The sequence below is a fragment of the Equus caballus genome, chromosome 1, assembly GCF_041296265.1.
Source record: "Equus caballus isolate H_3958 breed thoroughbred chromosome 1, TB-T2T, whole genome shotgun sequence".
In the NCBI taxonomy this organism is placed as follows: Eukaryota; Metazoa; Chordata; class Mammalia; order Perissodactyla; family Equidae; genus Equus; species Equus caballus.
The window spans coordinates 122,335,025-122,355,433 of NC_091684.1; the positions used below are offsets into that span (position 1 = coordinate 122,335,025).

Here is a 20,409-nt window from a genome sequence, read left to right on the forward strand (position 1 = left end):
GTTTAGTGGTGATAAACTCCTTTAGCTTTTGCTTGTCTGGAAAACTCTCTCTCTCCTTCAATTCTGAATGATAACTTTACCAGGTACAATATTCTTGGTTGGAAGGTTTTCCTTTTAGCACTTTGAAGATATTGTGCCACTCCCTTCTGGCCTGCAAAATTTCTGCTGAACAATCAGCTGATAGTCTTATGGGGGTTCCCTTGTACACAACAACTTGTTTTTCTCTTGCTGATTTGAAGATTCTCTCCTTGTCTTTAACTTTTTACATTTTAATTATAATATGTCTTGATGTGAACCTCTTTGGATTCATCTTATTTGGAACTTTCTTGCCTTCCTTGACCTGGATGTCTGTTTCCTTCCCCAGGTTAGGAAAGTTTTCAGCCATTATTTCTCAAGTAAGTTTTCTGGCCCTTTCTTTCTCTTTTCTCCTTGTGGCACTCCTATAATGTGAATGTTAGTCTTCTTGACGTTGTCTCATAAGTCCTTTAAGCTATCTTTTTTTCATTCATTTTTCTTTTTGCTGCTCTGATTGATTGAGTTCCTCTGCTCTGTCTTTGAGTTCACTGATTCTTTCCTTTGCTTCATCTAGTCAGCAGTCAAATCCCTCTAAAGTATTTTTCAGTTGTTATGTTCTTCAACTCTGTGACTCCTTTTTGGTACTTTCTTATGTTTTCTAACTCTTCATTGAAGTTTTCATCTTCTCCTGAGTTCATTGAGCATCTTTATGGCCATCACTTTGAACTCTTTATTAGGCAAATTATTTATCTCCATTTTATTAAGGTTTTTTTCCTGAAATTTTGTCTTGTTCTTTCATTTGGAACATATCCCTTTGTTTCTTCATTTTTCTTGACTCTCTGTCTTTGTTTCTATGCATTAGATGAAGCAGCCACCTCTCCCAGTCTTGAAGTGTTGGCCTTGTGTAGGTGATGAACTCTATTGTTCAACCCTACCCTAGCTCTTGATTGTCTTTCAAACCTTTGAGATTATCCAAGTAGACTATTTTATTTTTCATAGCTTCCAGTAGTTGAGGTTGTGCCAAAACCTGTCAGTGTCCCAAAGGGGAGTATTTCAGTCAGCACCTAAAATCAGGCTGATTGGAAGCCAGATCCTCACGAAGCAGCTTTTAAAGAGTGCAATATATACAGTCCTGTGGGACCATGAGCATAAGCCTCACTGGCCACCATAGTCTGGCAATACGGAGGTGTCTCCCAGTTAGCAGTTTCAAAACAAAGGGCTCCAGATGAGTGTATAATCTCCTTTCTTGGATATACCAATGTACTGTAACAAGGCAGATGAGAGCACCTAGAGGAATTTCCCAGCCTGTATTCCCTGAGAGCACGTCTGTAGCCCTTAGATGTATGCCAATCCTGAAGCCTGCTTCTATGGTCAAACTCTGGGACAAGCAAGTAAGCCTCTTTCACAGAAAGCCTAGGGGAGTGTTTCAGTCTAGTGTCTGTGTGGTGCCCTGGATGTGGTAGCCTGCTAAGAATGTCTCTACAATTGTTACAGTTTCATGGGACCCAGGAACACATGCCTCCCTGGCCACCAAAGCCAGGCAATCAAGGGGTATCCTTTGGGTGGCAGCTGCAGAAACCAGGGTTCCAGACATAAAAACAGGTATATAAGCTCCCCTTCAAGAGATGCCAGTGTTCTCAAGTGTGTTGGTGGAGAGCATGAAGACAGTGCCCACTCTCCAAGGTCTCAGGAAAGGTTATAGTCAGCCTTTAGATGTATGTTTAATTAGAAGCCTGCCCTTAAGACTGCAGTTATAATGATAAAGTAATAGGCCTCTTTCACAGAAAGACTGAGTTTCTGGGTCTGTTGCCTCTTGCTGTGCCCTGGGGATGGTAGCTGTTTAAGAGCTCTTTCTCCATTGGTTATAGTTCTGTGGGACTCATTGAACATAAGATCCACTGGCCATCAGAGCCAGGGAATATAGAGGTATCCCCCAGCAGCAGCTGTAAAAATCAGGGCACCATACAAGGGTATGAGCTCGTTTCTGGAAAATACCAGTGAGCTGGAGAGAGGAAGAGGGAGAGCACAAAGATTGTGTCCATCAGCCTCCATTTCCTCATAGCACCTCCATAGGACCCTATAAGTGTGCCAAACCAGAAGCCTGTCCCTCAGGCAAAGTTCCTGAACAAGCAAATAGGCCTCTTTGACAGAAAGACTGGGGGTGTGTTTTAGTCTGCTATTTGTGCAATGTCCCTGGAGTGGTGGTCTGCTGAGAACGGGCTCTTCAATTGTTACAGTCCCATAGGATACAGAAACATAAGCCCCTCTGGCCTCCAGAGCTAGGAGATCAAGAATCATCTCCTTGGTGGCAACCACAAATACCAGTATTCAGATATGGAACATGGGGCTCCAGACTTGTGTAGAAGCTCCCTTCCAGGAGACACTGGCTCTCTGGAGAATGGCAGAGGGAGAGCACAAAGATGGTTCCCACTGGCTTAAGCAAGGCAGAAGAGGAGTGCAAAGATGGCACCCTTTGAAAATAGAAAAGAAAAGATAAACAAGGAAAATTTTAAAAGAGAAAGGAAAAGAATATAAAAGAAGAAAAAGAAGAGAAATAAAAAGAAGAAAAAAGCTAGGCTGGCCCCGTGGCCGAGTGGTTAAGTTCATGCGCTCTGCTGCAGGCGGTCCAGTGTTTCTTTGGTTCGAATCCTGGGCATGGACATGGCACTGCTCATCAAACCACACCGAGGCAGCGTCCCACATGCCACAACTAGAAGGACCCACAATGAAGAATACACAACTATGTACCAGGGGGCTTTGGGGAGAAAAAGGAAAAAATAAAATCTTTAAAAAAAAAGAAGAAAAAAGCACCTGCTAGTTTTAGCAAGGCAGAGCGAGAGCATGGAAGATGGCACCTGCTGGCTAAAGCATAAAGATGGCACTCACTGGAAAAGAAAAAAAAAAGAATATGGTGCTCACCATATAATAAATGCATTCATATGCTTTATCAAGGCAAAGGGAGAGCAGGAAGTTGGTACCCACCAACCTATGTACCCAGAGAGTTTCCCAGCAAGCCCTTGTTCCTCAGACAAATGCTTTAAAATTAGCAGATGAGTCTATTTTTTTACATAAAGTCTGCGTATTTTTCAAAAGGCAGCTTCTGCATTGCGCCCTGGTGCAGAGGAGTCTGTGTGCTAGTACTTTAAGAGCCATTTCTCAGTTTGCTGCAGTGACACGATTCTTGTGAGCATGAGACCCATTGATTTTCAATGCCAGATGTTTTGGGGGGCTCATCTGTCAGGTGCTGCTCTTAAAAGTTGGGATGCCTAATGTGGGTGCAAATGTTTTGCTCCTCAGAGAGAAACTCTGGGTTTTGAGTTCCCTCTTGATTGCAGGTTGCTGCACCAGGCATGGTGTTTATGGCAAGACTGTGCCTCAAACTTTCTTATGCACTTTGATGTGTTTTCTTCTTGTTTTCCTGATGTGGAGGTGTTTGTCCTTCAGTTTTTAGGGGTTTTTTTTCAGAGGAAATTATTTCATATATAGTTACAGATTTGATGTGTTCATGGGAGGTGAGTTCAGGGTCTTCCTATGTCACCATTTTGAACTGGAAGCTATATTTTTTATATTGCATATCCATTACCAAATTATTGTGTCTATAGTTATTTTTAATACTTTTGTCTTTTAACTTTTATACTAGAGTTAAAGTGATTTACAAACCACCATTGCAGAATTAGAGTATTCTGAATTTGACTATATACTTACCTTTACCAGCGAGTTTTATATTATGTTTTCATGTTACTGATTAATATCCTCTCATTTCAACTTAAAGAAATCCCTTTAGCATTTGGTGTATGGCAGGTCTAGTATTGAAGAACTTTAAGCTTTTGTTTGTCAAAAAAAGTCTCTATCTCTCCTTCATTTCTGAAGAGTTTTTCCAGGCATAGTATTCTTGGTTGGCAGTTTTTTCTTTCAGGACTTTAAATATATCATTCTACTCTCTCCTGGCCTGTAAGGTTTTTGCTGAGAAATCAGCTAATCACCTTATGGAGTTTCCATTATACGTGATGAGTCCCTTTTCTCTTTCAGCTCTTAAAATTCTCTCTCTGCCTTTTACTTTTGTAATTTTATTATAATGTGTCTTGTAGTTTTCTTTGAGTTGATCCTATTTGGGGATGTTCATTCTTCATGAATGTAGATATCCATATCTCTCCCAAGATTTGGGAAATTTTCAGCCATTATTTCTGTAATTAAGCTTTCTGCCCCTATCTCCCTCTCTTCTCCTTCTGGGACTCCCATAATGCATAAATTAGGTCATTTAATGGAGTCAGCTATTGACTGAATGTTTGTGTTCTCTCAAAAGTCATTATGATGAAATCTTAACCCCCAAAGTAATGGTTTAGGATATGGCACCTTTGGATTGTTATTAGGTCATGAGGGTGGGGCCCTCATGAATGAGATTACTGTCCTTATAATAGAGGCCCCAGATATGTGCTTTGTCCTTTCTGCCTTGTGAGATTACAGTTAGAAGATGGCCATCAGTGAGGAAGTGGGTCCTTATCAGACACTAAATCTACTGGTGCCATGACCTTGGACTTCCCAGTCTCCTGAAATGTGAGAAATAAGTTTTTCTGTTGATTATAAGCTACTCAGTCTATTGTATTCTTGTTATAGAAACCCAAATGGACTGACATATAGAATTGGTACTGAGACATAGAGATGCTGCTATAACAAAAACCTAAAAATATGAAAGGAGCTTTGGGACAGGGTAATGGGTAGAGGCTGGAAGGGTTTTGAGGTGCATGCTAGAATAGGCTTACATTGCCATAAATAGACTGTTAAGGGTGATCCTGCTGAGAGCCCAGAAAGAAATTAGGAGAACTGTAAGAAAGTTTCAAAATCCTTAGAGAATACCTAAGTATTCCTGAGGAGAATGCTGTTAGAAATATGGACAATCAAAGCCGTTCTGATGAGGTCTCAGGTACAAATGAGGAAAATGCTATCGGAAACTGGAGGAAGGGTGATCCTTGTTATAAAGTGGCAAATAATTTGGCTGAATTGTGTTTGTTTCCTTGTGTTTTGTGTAAGGAAGAACTTGCAAGTGATGAAATTGGATATTTCATCTAATGAAGAAACATCTAAGGAAAGCATTGAAGTTGCAGTCTGGTTCCTCCTAACTGCTAAAGTAAAATACAAGAAGAAAGAAATGACTTAAAGAAGGAATTGTTAATCCAAAAGGAAGCAGAACTTTAAAAATTAGAGTATTCTTGGCCTATCCATATTGGAAAAAATGAGAAAGCCTGTTTGGGAGAGAATACACAGGTGTGGTCAAATTTGATAAAGAAATTATTATGGTTCTGCCTTCTCAACAGATGCTATGAGCTATTCATCAAGACAATGGGGAGATTAATCAGTCACCTAAACAGAAGTCAAGGCTTATTGTCCAAGATGATGGAAGGATGACCATGAAGTCATCAGGACTGCCTCTCCTGTTACAGGCCCAGAGTGTGGGGACCTGGGCACAGAATTATTTTAAAGAAGGGGCTTCTTCTACCTGGCACTGTCTCACAACAGCAGTTCTACTCTCCACACTCCATCATTGCATTCCTCAGCTGCCTCAGGTCTGGCTCCAGAGGGCCCTAGTACAGTGTGCAACCCCAAACCAGTAGAGTCTCTAGCATATGATTCCAGCCTGGGAGAGTCACAAGCACATGACTCCAACCCACGAGACCTGTGGCAAGGGCTCTGCCCAGCAAAGTCGTGTTGACAGGGCTGCCCAATGCTTTGGGGGCAGTCTCAACCAGAGCCTTGGAGGCCCAATCCCTGCCCCAGTATGTCTAGAAGGAGGAACTAGAGGCACAGTGAGCCTGGATGGCAGAGCATCAAATCACATATTTATTCTTGAGCCTTAACATTTAATTTTTTTGCCATATTTGGTTTTGGACTTGAGAATTGTCACTACTTTTTTCTATAATATTTCTGTCTTTTGGAATAGGAATGTCACTTGGTATCAAATCTACTGAGGCCCTGATCTTGGACTTCCTAGGCTCCCAAAATGTGAGAAATAAAGTTCTACTATTTATAAGCTACCCAGTCTATGGTATTTTTTATAGCAACCCAAAGGAACTGAAATAGTCTCCCATATATATAATAGATTTTTTCACTTTTTTATTCATTTTTCTTTTTTTCTCTCCTCTGACTAATAATTTCAAATAACTTGTCCTTAACTTCACCGATTCTAATATCTTCTTGGTCAAGTCTGTTATTGAAGCTCCGTATTGAATTTTTCATTTCATTCATGGTATTCTTTAGGTCCAGAATCTCTTTGCTTTTTTTTTTTTTTAGTTATTTTATTGAGGTCATATTGGTTTGTAACACTATGTAATTTCAGGTGTACATTATTATACATATCAGTTTCTGTAAAGACTGCATTGTGCTTATGACCAGTAGTCTAGTTTTTGTGTGTCACTATATACATATGCTCCTTTACTCCTTTTGCCCATCACCCCAACCCCTTCTCCTCTGGTAACCACTAATCTGTTCTCCTTATGCATGTGTTTATCCTCCTAATATGAGTGAAATCATATGGTGTTTGTCTTTCTCTGTCTGGCTTATTTCACTTAACATAATACCCTCAAGGTCCGTCCATGTTGTTGTAAATGGGACAATTTGGGGGTTTTTTTATAGCTGAATAGTATTCCATTGTATGTATATATATCACATCTTCTTTATCCATTCATCAGTTCATGGGTACATCCATGTCTTAGCTATTGTGAATAATGCTGTGATTAATATAGGGATCCATAAATCTCTTTATGTTGCTGATGTCATGTTCTTTGGATAAACACCTATTGGTGGGATAGCTGGATCATATGGTATTTCTATTTTTAATTTTTTGAGAAATCTCCATACTGTTTTCCATAGGGGCTGCACCAGTTTGCATTCCCATCAGCAGTGTATGACTGTTGCCTTTTCTTCACATCCTCTCCAACATATGTTATTTTTTGTCTTGTTAATTGTAGTCATTCTCACAGATGCAAGGTGATATCACATTGTACTTTTGATTTACATTTCCCTAATAATTAGTGATGCTGAACATCTTTTCATGTGTGGTTGGCCATCTGTATATCTTCTTCGGAAAAATGGCTGTTCATATCCTCTGCCCATTTTTTGATCAGGTTGTTCCTCTTATTGTTGTGAAGTTCTATGAGTTCTTTGTATATTTTGGAGATTAACCCCTTGTCAGATATATGCTTTACAAATATTTTCTCCCACTTGGTGGATTGTTTCTTCGTTTTGTTCATAGTTTCCTTTGCCCTGAAAAAGCTTTTAGTCTGTTGTAGTCCCATTTATTTATTTTTTGTTTTGTTTCCCGTGCCTGAGTAGATGTGGTATTTGAAAAGTTGTGACTAAGTCTGATATCAGAGTGTACTGGCTATATTTTCTTCTAGGAGTTTTATGGTTTCAGGTCTTACGTTCAAGTCTTTAATCCATTTCGAGTTAATTTTTGCATATGGTGTAAGATAATGATCTAGTTTCATTCTTTTGCGTGTGGCAGTCTAGTTTTCCCAACACCATTTATTGAAGAGACTTTCCCTTCTCTATTGTACATCCTTGGCTTCTTTGTCAAAAATTAGCAGTCCATAATGTGTGGCTTTACTTCTGGGCTATCAATTCTGTTCCATTAATCCATGTGTCTGTTTTTTGTGCCAGTACCATGTTGTTTTAATTACTCTAGCTTTGTAGTATATTTTTAAGTCAAGGATTGTGATGCCACTAGCTTGGTTCTTTTTCCTTGGGATTACTTTGTCTATGTGGGGTCTTTTGTTGTTCCATTTAATTTTAGGATTCTTTGTTCTAATTCTGTGAAGGATGTCATTGGGATTCTGATTGGGATTGCATTGACTCTGTAGATTCCTTTAGATAAATGGACATTTTAACCATGTTTATTCTTCCAATCCATAAGCATAGAATATCTTTCCATTTCTTTAAGTCTTCTTCAATTTCTTTCAGTAATGTCTTATAGTTTTCTTGTCTAGATCTTTTGTCTAGATCTAGTTGTCTAGAGCTTTCACTTCCTTGGTTAAATTTATTCTCAGATATTCTATTCTTTTTGTTGTGATTGTAAGTGAGATTGTATTCTTGACTTCTCTTTCTGCTGGTTTGTTATTAGTGTATAGAAATGCAACTGATTTTTTTAAAAGATTTTTAAAATTTTTTTTCTTTTTCTCCCCAAAGGCCCCCAGTACATAGTTGTATATTCTTCGTTGTGGGTCCTTCTAGTTGTGGCATGTGGGACGCTGCCTCAGCATGGTTTGATGAGCAGTGCCATGTCCGCGCCCAGGATATGAACCAACGAAACACTGGGCCGCCTGCAGAGGAGCATGCGAACTTAACCACTTGGCCACGGGGCCAGCCCCTCAACTGATTTTTTCTAAGTTGATTTTGTATCCTGCAGTTTTGCTGTAATTGTTGATTATCTCTAACAGTTTTCTAGTGGATTCTTTAGAATTTTCTATATATAGAATCATGCCATCTGCAAACAGTGAGAGTTTTACTTCTTCTTTTCCAATTTGGATCCTTTTATATCTTTTTCTTGCCTAATTGGTCTGTCCAAAACCTCCAGTACTATGTTGAATGAGAGTAATGAGAGTGGGCACCCTTGTCTTGTCCCTGTTCTCAGAGGGAGGGCTTTCGGTTTTTCACCATTAAGTATGGTGTTGGCTATGAGTTAGTCATATATGGCCTTTATTATGTTGAGGTACTTTCCTTCTATACTAATTTTCTTGACAGTTTTTATCATAAATAGATGTTGGATCTTGTCAAATACTTTCTCTTCATCTATTGAGATGATCATGTGAATTTTATTCCTTATTTTGTTCATGTGGTGCATCACATTGATTGATTTGCAGATGTTGAATCATCCTTGCCTCCCTGCTATAAATTCCACTTGATCATGGTAAATGATCCTTTTAATGTATTGCTGTACTCAATTTGCCAATATTTGTTGAGGATTTTTGCATCTATGTTTATCAGGGATAATTTTCCTTCTTTGGGTTGTTCTTGTCTGGTTTTGATATCAGGCTAATATTGGCCTCATAGACTGAGTTAGGTAGCATTCCATCTTCTTCAACTTTTCAGGATAGTTTGAGAGGGATAAGTATTAGACCTTCTTTGAATGTTTGGTAGAATTCTCCAGAGAAGCCATCTGGTCCTGGATTTTTGGTTTTTTGGAGATTTTTGAATGCTGCTTCAATCTCTTTATTTGTGATTCGTATAATCAGATTCTCTATTTCTTCTTTATTCAGTTTTGGGGGATGGTATGAGTCTAAGAATTTATCCATTGAATACGGCCGGAGCCAGGCCATGGGTCTACTTCTGGATCCACAGTCAAGTCTGTAGATAGGCCTTTTACTAGGGACTTGGATGGCATGTTTCTTGCAGATTCCCTGGGGAGGCAGAATGGCCCCCTGACCATGGTAAAGTGAGGCTGGAACTGAGTTTCAGGGTCCATAGTCAAGACTGATATCAGTGGGCCTGCTACCAGGGACACCAACAGCCATTTCTTCTAGGTTATCCAATCTGCTAGCAAAGTTTTTCATACTATACTCTTATAATCCTTTGTATTTCTGTGTTATCCATTGTAACTGCTCCTCTTTCATTTTTAATTCTATTTAGTTGAGCCCTCTGTCTTTTTTCTTAGTAAGTCTGGCTAAGGTTGTCAATTTCGTTTATCTTCTCAAAGAACCAGCTCTTAGTTTCATTGGTCCTTACTACTGTTATTTTGGGAAATGGGGTCTCTATTTATTTCTGCTTTAATTTTTATTATTTCTCTCCTTCTGATAACTTTGGGCTTTGTTAATTCTTCTTTTTTCTAATTCTGTTAGGTGTAGTTTAAGATTACTTGTTTGAGATCTTTCTTATTTGCTGATATAGGCCTATACTGCTATAAATTTCCCTGTCAGTAATAATTTCACTGCATCACATAGGAGTTGGTATGTAGTATTTTCCTTTTCACTTGTCTCCATGCATTTTTTAATTTTTCCTTTGATGTCTTCATTGATCCTATGGTTGTTCAGGAGCATGTTGTTTAGTCTCCATGTATTTATTCATTTTCCCAGCTTTTTTTCTTGTGGTTGATTTCTAGTTTTATAGCATTATGGTTGGAAAAATGCTTGATATGATTTCAATCTTCTTAAATTTATTGAGGCTTGCCTTGTTTCCCAACATATGGTCTATCTTTGATAATGCTCCATGTACATTTGAGAAGATTGTGTATTCTCTTATTTTTGGGTGGAATGTTCTCTCTCTCTCTCTCTTTCTCTCTCTCTCTCTCTCTCTCTATATGTAAAGTCCATCTGGTCTAGTGTTTCATTTAAGTCCACTGTTTCCTTGTTGACCTCCTGTCTGGATGATCTATCCATTGATGTAAGTGGGGTGTTGTTGTCCTCTGTTATTATTATATTACTAATTTCTGCCTTTAGGTCTGTTAGTAGTTGGTTTATATACTTTGGTACTCCTGTATTAGGTGCATATATATTCATCTCTTCACTCTGAGCCTATGTGTGTTTTTAGAGCTGAGATGTGTTTCCTGGAGGCAGCATATTTTTGTGTCTTGTTGTTTAATCTGTCTAACCACTCTGTGTCTTTTAATGGAGATTTCTATCCATTTTCATTTAGAGTGATTATTGACATTTGAGGGCTTAATACTGCCATTTTGTCTCTTGTTTTCCAATTGTTCTATATTTCCATTGTTTCTTTTCCCTTGTATTTCTGACTGCCATTTCAGTTTGGTGGTTTTCTCTGATGCTTTTCTCAGTTGTCTCCCCATTTATGATTTTCTCCTTATTTTTCTCTTTATTTGTCTTTATTTCTCTCTCTGCTCTAATTTTTTGTTTAGTGGTTACCATGAGGTTTGTATAAAAGAGCTCATAGGTGGGGCTGGCCCCATGGCCAAGTGGTTAAGTTCGCGCGCTCCGCTGCAGGTGGTCCAGTGTTTCATCAGTTCGAATCCTGGGCGCGGACATAGCACGGCTCATCAAACCATGCCAAGGCAGCATCCCACATGCCACAACTAGAAGGACTCACAACGAAGAATATACAACTATGTACCAGGGGGCTTTGGGAAGAAAAAGGAAAAAAGTAAAAAATAAAATCCTTTAAAAAAAAAAAGATCTCATAGATCCTACATTAAAGATCCTACATTAGCCTAACCATTTTCTATCCTTTTTCTCTTCCCCTTCTGAGTTATTATTGTCACAGTTTATCCTTTTTGTGTTATGGGCTAAAATCGAAGTGCTCATAGTTATTTTGGATGCTTATCTTCCCTTTTTCTCTAATGTTTCCTAACCTGTTCTGATAGAGACCTGAAATTTTTTTATTTCATCTACTTAGCTCCTTGCTCAAAGCTTTGTAAACCTCTGCCTTTTTGTTTCAGGTAGGAGGGCTTCCTTCACCATTTCTTGTAAGGCTAATCTAGTAGCAATGAACTCCTCAGCTTTTGTTTATCTGGGAAAGGTTTTATTTCTCCATGATATCTCAAGGATGGTTTTGCTGGATATGGTATTCTTGTCTGAAAGTTTTTGTCTTTCAGTATTTTGAATATATCATTCCATTTTCTCCTAACCTATAAAGTTTCTGCTGAGAAATATGCTGAAAGCTTGATAGGGGTTCCTTTGTAGGTATTTTCTTCTGCCTTGCTGCCCTTAATATTTTTTCTTTGTCATTGTCTTTTGCCAGTTTTACTACTATATGCCTTGAAGAAGGTCTTTTTCTGTTGATGTAATTAGGAGTTCTATAGGAGTTCTATTGGCTTCATGTACTTGTAAGTCCAGTTTTTTGCCCAAGTTTAGGAATTTCTCATCTATTGTTTCTTTGAACAAGCTCTCTGCACCTTTCTGCCACACTTCTCCCTCTGGAATACTTATAATCCTTATGTTGCTTTTCCTAATTGAGTTGGATATTTCTCGAAGAAGTTCTTCATTTTTTACAAAAACTTAGTTCTTTCTCCTCCTCCACCTGAAGCAATTCTATATTTCTATTTTCTAATTCACTAATTCTGTCCTCCATAACATCAGCTCTATTTTTATGGTTTCTAGATTATTTTTATGTCATTAATTATGGTCTTCATATCTAGAATTTCTGTAGAGTTTTTTTTAAGGGCTTCAATCTATTTGATGAAATATTCCTTTTGCTCATTAATGTTGTTCCTGAGCTCATTGAACTGTCTTTTTCAGTTTTCTTGGAACTTGTTGAGTTTCTTCATGACAGCTATTTTAATTCTCTGTCATTTAGATTGTAAATTTCCGTGACCTCAGGTTTGGTTTCTGGAGACTTGTCATTTTTTCTTCTGCTCTGAAGTATTACTGTAGTTCTGCATGGTGTTTGATGAATTGATCCTTTGCTGGTGCATTTGTGGTAGCATCAGGTCACATATTCTACCTGCCACTGCTGGGGGAGGCAGGAGCTGTGTTTTCTGATCCTGCCTCATCTGCTGGTAGTTGTGCTGGTAGAGCTGCTCTGCATTTGCACAGACTGGCCACAGTCACTTGGCAAATTGTGCTCACCTCAGGGGGCCTCTGCACTCAGCAGGCAGGGCCTCTGTGTTCAGATGTCAGGTTGCTGTCATGTAGGCAGGGCCACTGAGCTCTGCAGGAGACTGACTGATTTGCTGCACTAGGCAGGAGGGGTGCTTCCTTCCATGCAGGCCCACGCTGTGCTTGCAGGCAATTTGGCTGAGCTGCTGCAATTGGTGGACAGGGTGCCTTCATGGGATTTGAGCTGCTGCCACTTGGTGGGGAACATTCCCACAGGTGAGGCTGCTGCAGCATGGTAGGTGCTTCTGTGGGCCAGTTCCCCACTCTGAAAGTGTTCATGCTTGGGCTGGGCTGCCCCTGCCTCCACTTATAGTCACACCAGCTGCTTTGTGAGGATCTGTGACCTGGATTGCTGCCACTGGGGAAGGGGAGGAGTCTGCTCACCTAGTTCTACTGCTTCCTAGGGATCCAGTCCACCCCTTTCAGATGTATGGCTGTGTGGGTCTCTCAGGTGTCCTGTTTTGCTGTATAGGGAATCCTTTGCTGGTTAATGAATGTCTGTTTAGTTGTAACTTCAAGGGGAGAGACCAAGGGAACAACTCATTCTGCCATGATGCTGACATCCCAGAATATCTGCTTGATTCTTTTTTATGATGTCTATCACCACTGAACTTCTCATTCTGTTCATGTATTATTTTCCTGATTTCATTGAGTTGTCTGTCTGTGTTCTGTAAATCACTGAGATTCCTTAAAACAATGATTCTAAATTCCTTGTCAGGCAATTCATATATCTGCATATTTTTGGGGTTGGTTACTGGGGTTTTATTAGTTTCCTTTGTGGTTTCATGTTTGCCTGATTCTTCATGGCCTATGTACACTTGCACTGATATCTGTGCATTTGAAGGAACAAAAACTTCTTCCTGTCTTTACAGACTTGTTTCAGCAGGTGAAAACTTTCTCCTGCTGGATCTCCACACTAATGGAACTACCTTTGGGATCACAGTTGACCAGAGCTGGAACTGGGTCATGTGGCTGCTGCCAAGTCCACAGTTGTGTCCATGGTTGGCAGGCCTATTACCAAGGGCTAAGGCAGGCATGGTTCCTGCTAGCTCACTAGGTGGATGGAATTGCCTCAGGGACAATAGTTGAATAGGGCTGGAGCCAGGCCATGGGTCTACTTCTGGATCCACAGTCAAGTCTGTAGATAGGCCTTTTACTAGGGACTTGGATGGCATGTTTCTTGCAGATTCCCTGGGGAGGCAGAATGGCCCCCTGACCATGGCAAAGTGAGGCTGGAACTGAGTTTCAGAGTCCATAGTCAAAACTGATATCAGTGGGCCTGCTACCAGGGACACCAACAGCCATCACAGGGCTCCTGGGCAGGCAGGGATGACTCTGGACCACAGTAGAGCAGAAGCGGATCTGAGTCTCAGGCTGTGTCAATATCCACAGCTGGGATTAAGGTCAGTGGGCCTATTACCAGAGACATAGATGGGCATGTTTTCTGCCATGTCTCCGAGTGGACAAGAATGACTCTGGACTGTGGTAAAGCATGGCTGGAGCTGGGTCACAGGACTGCTTCACTATCCACAGATAGATCTGAGGTTTGCAGGCTACCAAATGGGTTACAAATTAGTGTAGCTCCTCCAGGGTCCCTTGGTGAATGGGGCTGGTTGCAGGACAATAGCAAGCAGGGCTGGAGCTGAATCCATAGGGGGACGAGACTGATTTCAGTCTGCAGTCAGGATGGTGTTCAGCAAGCCTACCATCAGGGCACAGGTCACTCTTCTCAAAGTGGCTTTCCTCAGTCTTGGGCTTCACTGGAGTGTCAGTCTCCAACTGGATCCAAGAAGTTCCCACAAAGGCACTTTTATCCATGGATGGCCATCAGATCATTGTCTGGGAGGACATGAACTAGGAATCTCTTTCTCTGTCATTTTGCTCCGTCTAATGTCTTTTCAATTAAAGATGTTGTAGTTTTAATATCTAGAATACCTATTTGGGTTAATTTTTATATTTTCCATTTTTCTTATGAGATTATAATCTATTAACACATTCCCACCATCATTTCCTTTGCATTCTTTTGCTTTTGTTAAGATCGGCACCTCAGCTAACAACTGTTGCCAATCTTTTTTTTCATTCTTCTCCCTGAAGCCCCCCAGTACATAGTTGTATATTCTAGTTGTGAGTACCTCTGGTTGTGCTATGTGGGACGCCACCTCAGCATGGCCTGATGAGTGGTGCCATGTCCGTGCCCAGGATCCAAACTGCCAAAACCCCGGGCCACCAAAGTGGAGTGCACCAACTTAACCAGTCAGCCACAGGGCCAGCCCCTCCTATGCATTATTTAGAATAGATTTTTAAATTTTTCTCTACTCTTTCTAAAATATAAGTTATCTGTTTGTCAGTTTTAAGGATTATGGGTTATATTTTCTTGCTTTATCCCATCTTATTCTTATTTTTGTACATCCGACATTTTGAGTAGGACACATTTGCACTGTGCTTATATTTTGTTTTGCTTTGTTTTCAGAGAGTATCTCGTGGCTAGGGAGAAGAAGTTACTCAAATTTCACCATAAGACAAGTTTATCTGGAACCAAAGAGTAGCTTTTATATTATACCATCTCCTTATCCTTATAAATACATCTGTATTCCTCTCTGTGTCTATGTTATATTTATATATCATAAATATTATCTTAACTCTTCAGATATCTTGGTATCTTGAGAAATTTTGATTTGAAATTTAATAGCTTTCTTAATGTATTTTGAGTCTTTATCCAATCAATATAATTATTGATAATTCATTCATTTGATGAATGTAGTGATTCATATTTTACATGTATTAATCAGACATTTATTATATCTATTTCTTGTTTCCAATTATTTACTGTTAGCTTTTGTTGTTCTTGCTAGTAATAGTGTGTTAAACAGAAGTCAGATGTTAGGAAGTCAGCCAGATCAGGAAAATGACAAAAATGTTCTTTTTTAAAGAGATTTTACATGGCTTCTGAAAGGATATGTATTTTGCAAAATAGTAATAAGAAACAAGTTTAATAAAAAATCCAGATACTTGGGAGTATTTGCAAGTTAATGAAGGCAAGAATTCATGAAATAGAATTGGTTTGTATGTGTTATGTGTTGAAATAAAGTTTCTCTTAGTCAGATAAAATGGAGAATGGTGTGGAGTAATGATCCTATGGTTTCAATATGAACCTATATCTTCTCTGGCTAGGTACTATAGACTAATGAGATGAAAGGAGTATCACACTGTATGCTGTTGTCAGATAGATCCTAACATACTTCAATAATCTTTTAAGTGATACAACCCACCTTCAAGTTAACTCCTGATTCTTTGTTTCTATGATATGGAGTAAATATATCAGCATTGAAAACTACTCCACTGAGATATCACTCTAGACAGAATGATCCTGGAAAACTTCTAGAGTTGCCATTATAACCAGATTCCCTAAAGTCAAGTCAAATCTCGACCTGTGCTGTTTTCCACTGAAAGCTGAAGGCAAGTAGTAAATTGTTAAGAGCATTAATGTGATGTGAAGAATGTTTATTGGTTGGTAGTGGTCCTGTGTGAATCAAGGGTAAGCATAAGTATCTGAGGTTGCTGTGGTCCATCTGAGTGGCCTTCTAATAAGACAAATAATACTTTCAGAACTGGCTCAATTGATGACTTCCTCAATAATCTCAAAATAGCCATACCATGCACCTTGCATTTTTCACATCACAGGGTATTTTTCTCATCACAAGGTGTTTTCATAGTCTTTATTGGATGGAATACAACTTTAGAATTTTCCATCCAGGAGATAACTGCTGTATCACTTATTTGCATAGCTCAGTAGAGATGGTTGCTGGCTATTTTCAAAGTAAAGAATTCAGAGAGGAAACAAGTGAATAAATGAAATGAAAAATATAACAAATAATCAAGCAACTGTGATGTTTGTGGCAAGGGATACTTGTAGGATTAATTTAAATGGAACCAATGTTATGCTTTATTTTAAATTAATTTAATGCATTGTGTGTTCTGATTTTATTTTTTCTGATGTTTTGCTGCAGGTCAAAAGCTAGAACAAGTTACTCTCCTTTCAAGTGAACAAGTTACTTTCAGGAAAGAAAGGTGAGCAGCTAACCTGGTGCCTTGGAAATTCTTACGTATTTTATAACCAGTGATCAATACTTCAAAGTCTGTGAGTTCATTCTCTCAGATGCTCAAGGAAGAATATTTTTATGATAGATATTTTCTCCTGAAGCGTCCCTACATCATTCAAGGAATCGTCATTATTGTTTCTTTCCTTTTTAAAATCTCTTTTTCAAGTAATCTAAATAATTCTGGGGAATCATTGCCATATTTCCTTTTTCACCATTTTGTAGAGGAAGAAAATAAACTTGTAGCGAAATCCAAATGTGCTAAATATTGATTTTTTTATCGTTACCTGAAACATTCAGAACATAGATGCTTCTACTTATATTTGTACTGTATTAATAATATTGTATTAGTTTTACGACCTCATATACTCTTTAAAATTTTAGTTGATTAAAGGATTTTTAATTTTCCCAGTAGATTTTATCTAATTTTATTACAATAATCCAAGGTTATCTTTTTTTCATGCTATATATATAAGAGTTCCATTGTTCAGGTACTAGATAAATGTCTGCTGCACATTTACTGTTCTTTATTTATAATGTAGTAGATAAGCCTACACACAACAAGCCTGGCTATTGAAATGCTTATTTGTTGGGAGGGTGCTTGTCTGGATCAATGATGAGCATAATTGTCTGAGGATGCTGAGGGACTCATTCCAGATGTCAATCTGAGGTCCAGACTAGTGGCCCTCTAATAGTACAAATAAGACTCTCAGAGCCTGGCTCTATTTGCTGACCCCTCAGTGACAACATAATACCACTGTTATCATGCTTTTTCTTTGTCTCAGAACAGAGCATTAGTATCCTAAATTATAAGGCAGTATGCACCTTTAGATATGATCAGTTATCCAAGACTTGCTTCATTTTGCTCACTTTGAACAAAGAGTTGTAAATAAATGCTTGTACATAAGAAATATGCTCTTCAGCAATGAATCGGGAAATGAAAAAAGATTGAATTAAGAGGGGGACAAGCAACTGTGATGGGTACTGAAAGTCTCGTTCATGTTGGACTACAAGAAGAGAATACTGCCTGACTATATTAAATAATGACAATGAAATCAACTAGTTCTTTGCTATTTTTACTATTGAATATTTTCTGAGACTCTGTCTTTGCTTTTCTTTCTGCCATGTTTTGCTGAGATAGAAAGCTGGAATCAGGTCTTCCACTTCAGAAAACAGGGGTGAGTAACTATACCAAAATCCTTTGAAATTCATATGTCATGTGCTCCATGCCAGGTCCTGAGGTCTCTGTGTTCATCTTTTCAGAGACATTTGAGAACATTTTTAATGATGTATCCTTTTCCTCATTGAGACCCTCACCAAGATTACCTACATTATTTAATCCTTATAATTTCTTCTTTCATTTGAACTCTTTTCTGCTTTGATGGAAAAATGTAGAATTTTAGAGAGTTTTTTGGCAATTTCATATTGGATCAAAAAATTGTTGTAGTGAAATCCAAATGTGCCAAAATATTATCAGATTTTCTTCATCTGTTTAATTATTGAGATTTCAGAATAGAGGTTCTATGATTCCTAATGTCTTTGTGGTCACACTATATTATATTTCTACTTCTACTTTAAACTTTAAGGATTGACATGAATTAGTTATTTCTCGTTTTTGCAACATAAGTTGTACGTGAAATTTTTTCAGATCTCGCTAAGACCATGAAGTTTTTATATGATAAAATTCGCAATATTTCTTTTGAAACACAAAATATTTCAATTTTCAATACTGTATTGGGCTAAGAAAGGTATTATGTTAGACATATCAAATGGAGAGAGAGAGAAATATCATATATGGCATCATTATTTTTTACTAAGCCCTGAAATATGCATCACTAAGAGTTGTCCATATGTTTCTTGGCAAGCCGTGTTGAAGATTTTGGGTTACTGGGAGCTAGGGATGTCCTAAGGATAGGTAAACTTTTTTCTTGACAAAGTTCCGTCACAAATCTTATCAAATAGTACTTATTTTTGTATTCATTTATTACATATTGTTCATTTATTTATATTTATTCTCTAGAACCATAAAAGATAATTATAAAGAGCCGAGTAACAACTAAAATTCAGTAAATTATTACTTTACAAAAGTACAGGACTCAGACATAGAAGTGGAATACGACTAGCATAATAAAACCCTCTCTTATGACCAGCTTCAGCATCTTCTCCCCAAATGCTGCCCCTTCTGAAAATATATTTGATTTTTTACCTGATTATTCATAGCTTATAAAAATAGGATTATATCATTTTGTTTTCTTTGTAACTGCATCATTTCCTCAAGATTATTGCTAATCGAACGTTTTATTTGAAACATCAAATTCATTGTTGTAAGTTTGTTAATAATATACTCTTCCTATTTTTCATGTCTTAGATATTAATATTTGTGTTATCTCTCATTCTTGACTAATCCTGCTAGGAGGGTTTCGATCATATTAATTTTTTCAAATTACAAATTTTTGTATTTTTCCACTATACATCTGCTTTCTATTTTGCTGATTTCTGCTCTTAATCTCACTAATTTTTCCTTATACTCTTTGGAGTTTGATTTGTTTTGCTTTATCTAGCTTATTATGAAATATAATTAATTCAGTTTTAGCCTTCTTCAAGTCTAATATACTGATTTTCATTCTAAATTTCCCTGTAAGCACTTTTCAGCTGCATGAGCACAAGTTTGGCATTTTTCAATTACTCATATAAATATATTTTCTAATTTCCATGTTAATTTATTTTTGAATTGTGAATTGTTTAGAAGGGCATTGCTTAACTTCCAAGCAGTTGGGCTTTTTCTATTGGTTCTTATTACTGATTTCTAACTTAATTCCATATGATGAGAAAACATACTTTGAATTTATTTCATTTCTTTCAAGTAATTTTACATGTCTATAATGACCCAGGGTATTGTAGAATTTAGTAAATATTCAATTTGAAGTTATCATTACATTAGCATGTAATTATATCACTGTACATGCTGTGTTTTATACATACCAGTTTCAGTTTGAAATTGCTTCATCCATACCTGTTGCATATTTACTAATCTACGATCTGAAAATGAGTTAGTCATGGAAAGTTATGAGACATGTGGGTGGCTTCTGGAATGCTTGCAATATTTGTATCTTGATCTCTATGTTGATTAGTTGCTGTATTTGGATGGTGCAAATTTATTGAACTGTACAATTTTAGTGGATGTACTTTTCTACACATATATTACATTTCACTAGAAAGTTCAAAATATCCCATTAAAATAGTCCGAATATTAGCTAATACATTTCCTAGGAATATTGTCTAGTTGATAATGTATTACTTTGGGCCTAATGATTGATATCTTCAGGTTAGGTCAAGAGTATTCTCAGACATTTTTGGTAAATCAAACATTAAAGTAGTATTTAACACTGACAGCCATACCAGGATAGCTTTTCATTTCCTATCACTTAAATACTATTGTTAATTGCAAAGCATAATTTGTATACTAAGATTCAGATGTTCTGAAAAAGCCATTGTCTGGATAAGTCATATAGGTTTCAATTTTTATTAATAATAGTAATTTATATTCTGATAATGAATGCAAGGATGATGAGAAAGCAAAATTGATTACATTGAGTTAAAAAAGTGTTAACATGAAGAAATTAATCAGGATAGCTTCCATAGTAGAAATTTTTAAGATTCTTGTGTTATATGTATTTCTTTCCAGATAATTTGAGCAGATTTATATTTGGTATATGAGTTTTTCTTTTTATTTCTTTGACCTTAGTGCTGGTAATGCATGC

General features: G+C 37.7%; 1 long non-coding RNA gene and 1 other non-coding gene across 2 annotated transcripts in view; both read left to right on the top strand.

Moving 5' to 3' along the window:
- LOC111775586 (uncharacterized) overlaps window positions 1-20,409 on the top strand; it is a 204,911-nt gene that overhangs the window by 82,850 nt on the left and 101,652 nt on the right. The window contains exons 6-7 of the long non-coding RNA XR_002811331.2: window positions 16,559-16,619; window positions 17,790-17,826. This is a non-coding gene — a long non-coding RNA (uncharacterized lncRNA). The remainder of the gene's footprint in view (window positions 1-16,558; window positions 16,620-17,789; window positions 17,827-20,409) is intronic.
- On the top strand, window positions 17,256-17,322 carry LOC111769780 (small nucleolar RNA SNORD109A). The gene has a single exon (XR_002802602.1). It is a non-coding gene; the product is annotated as a small nucleolar RNA SNORD109A (small nucleolar RNA).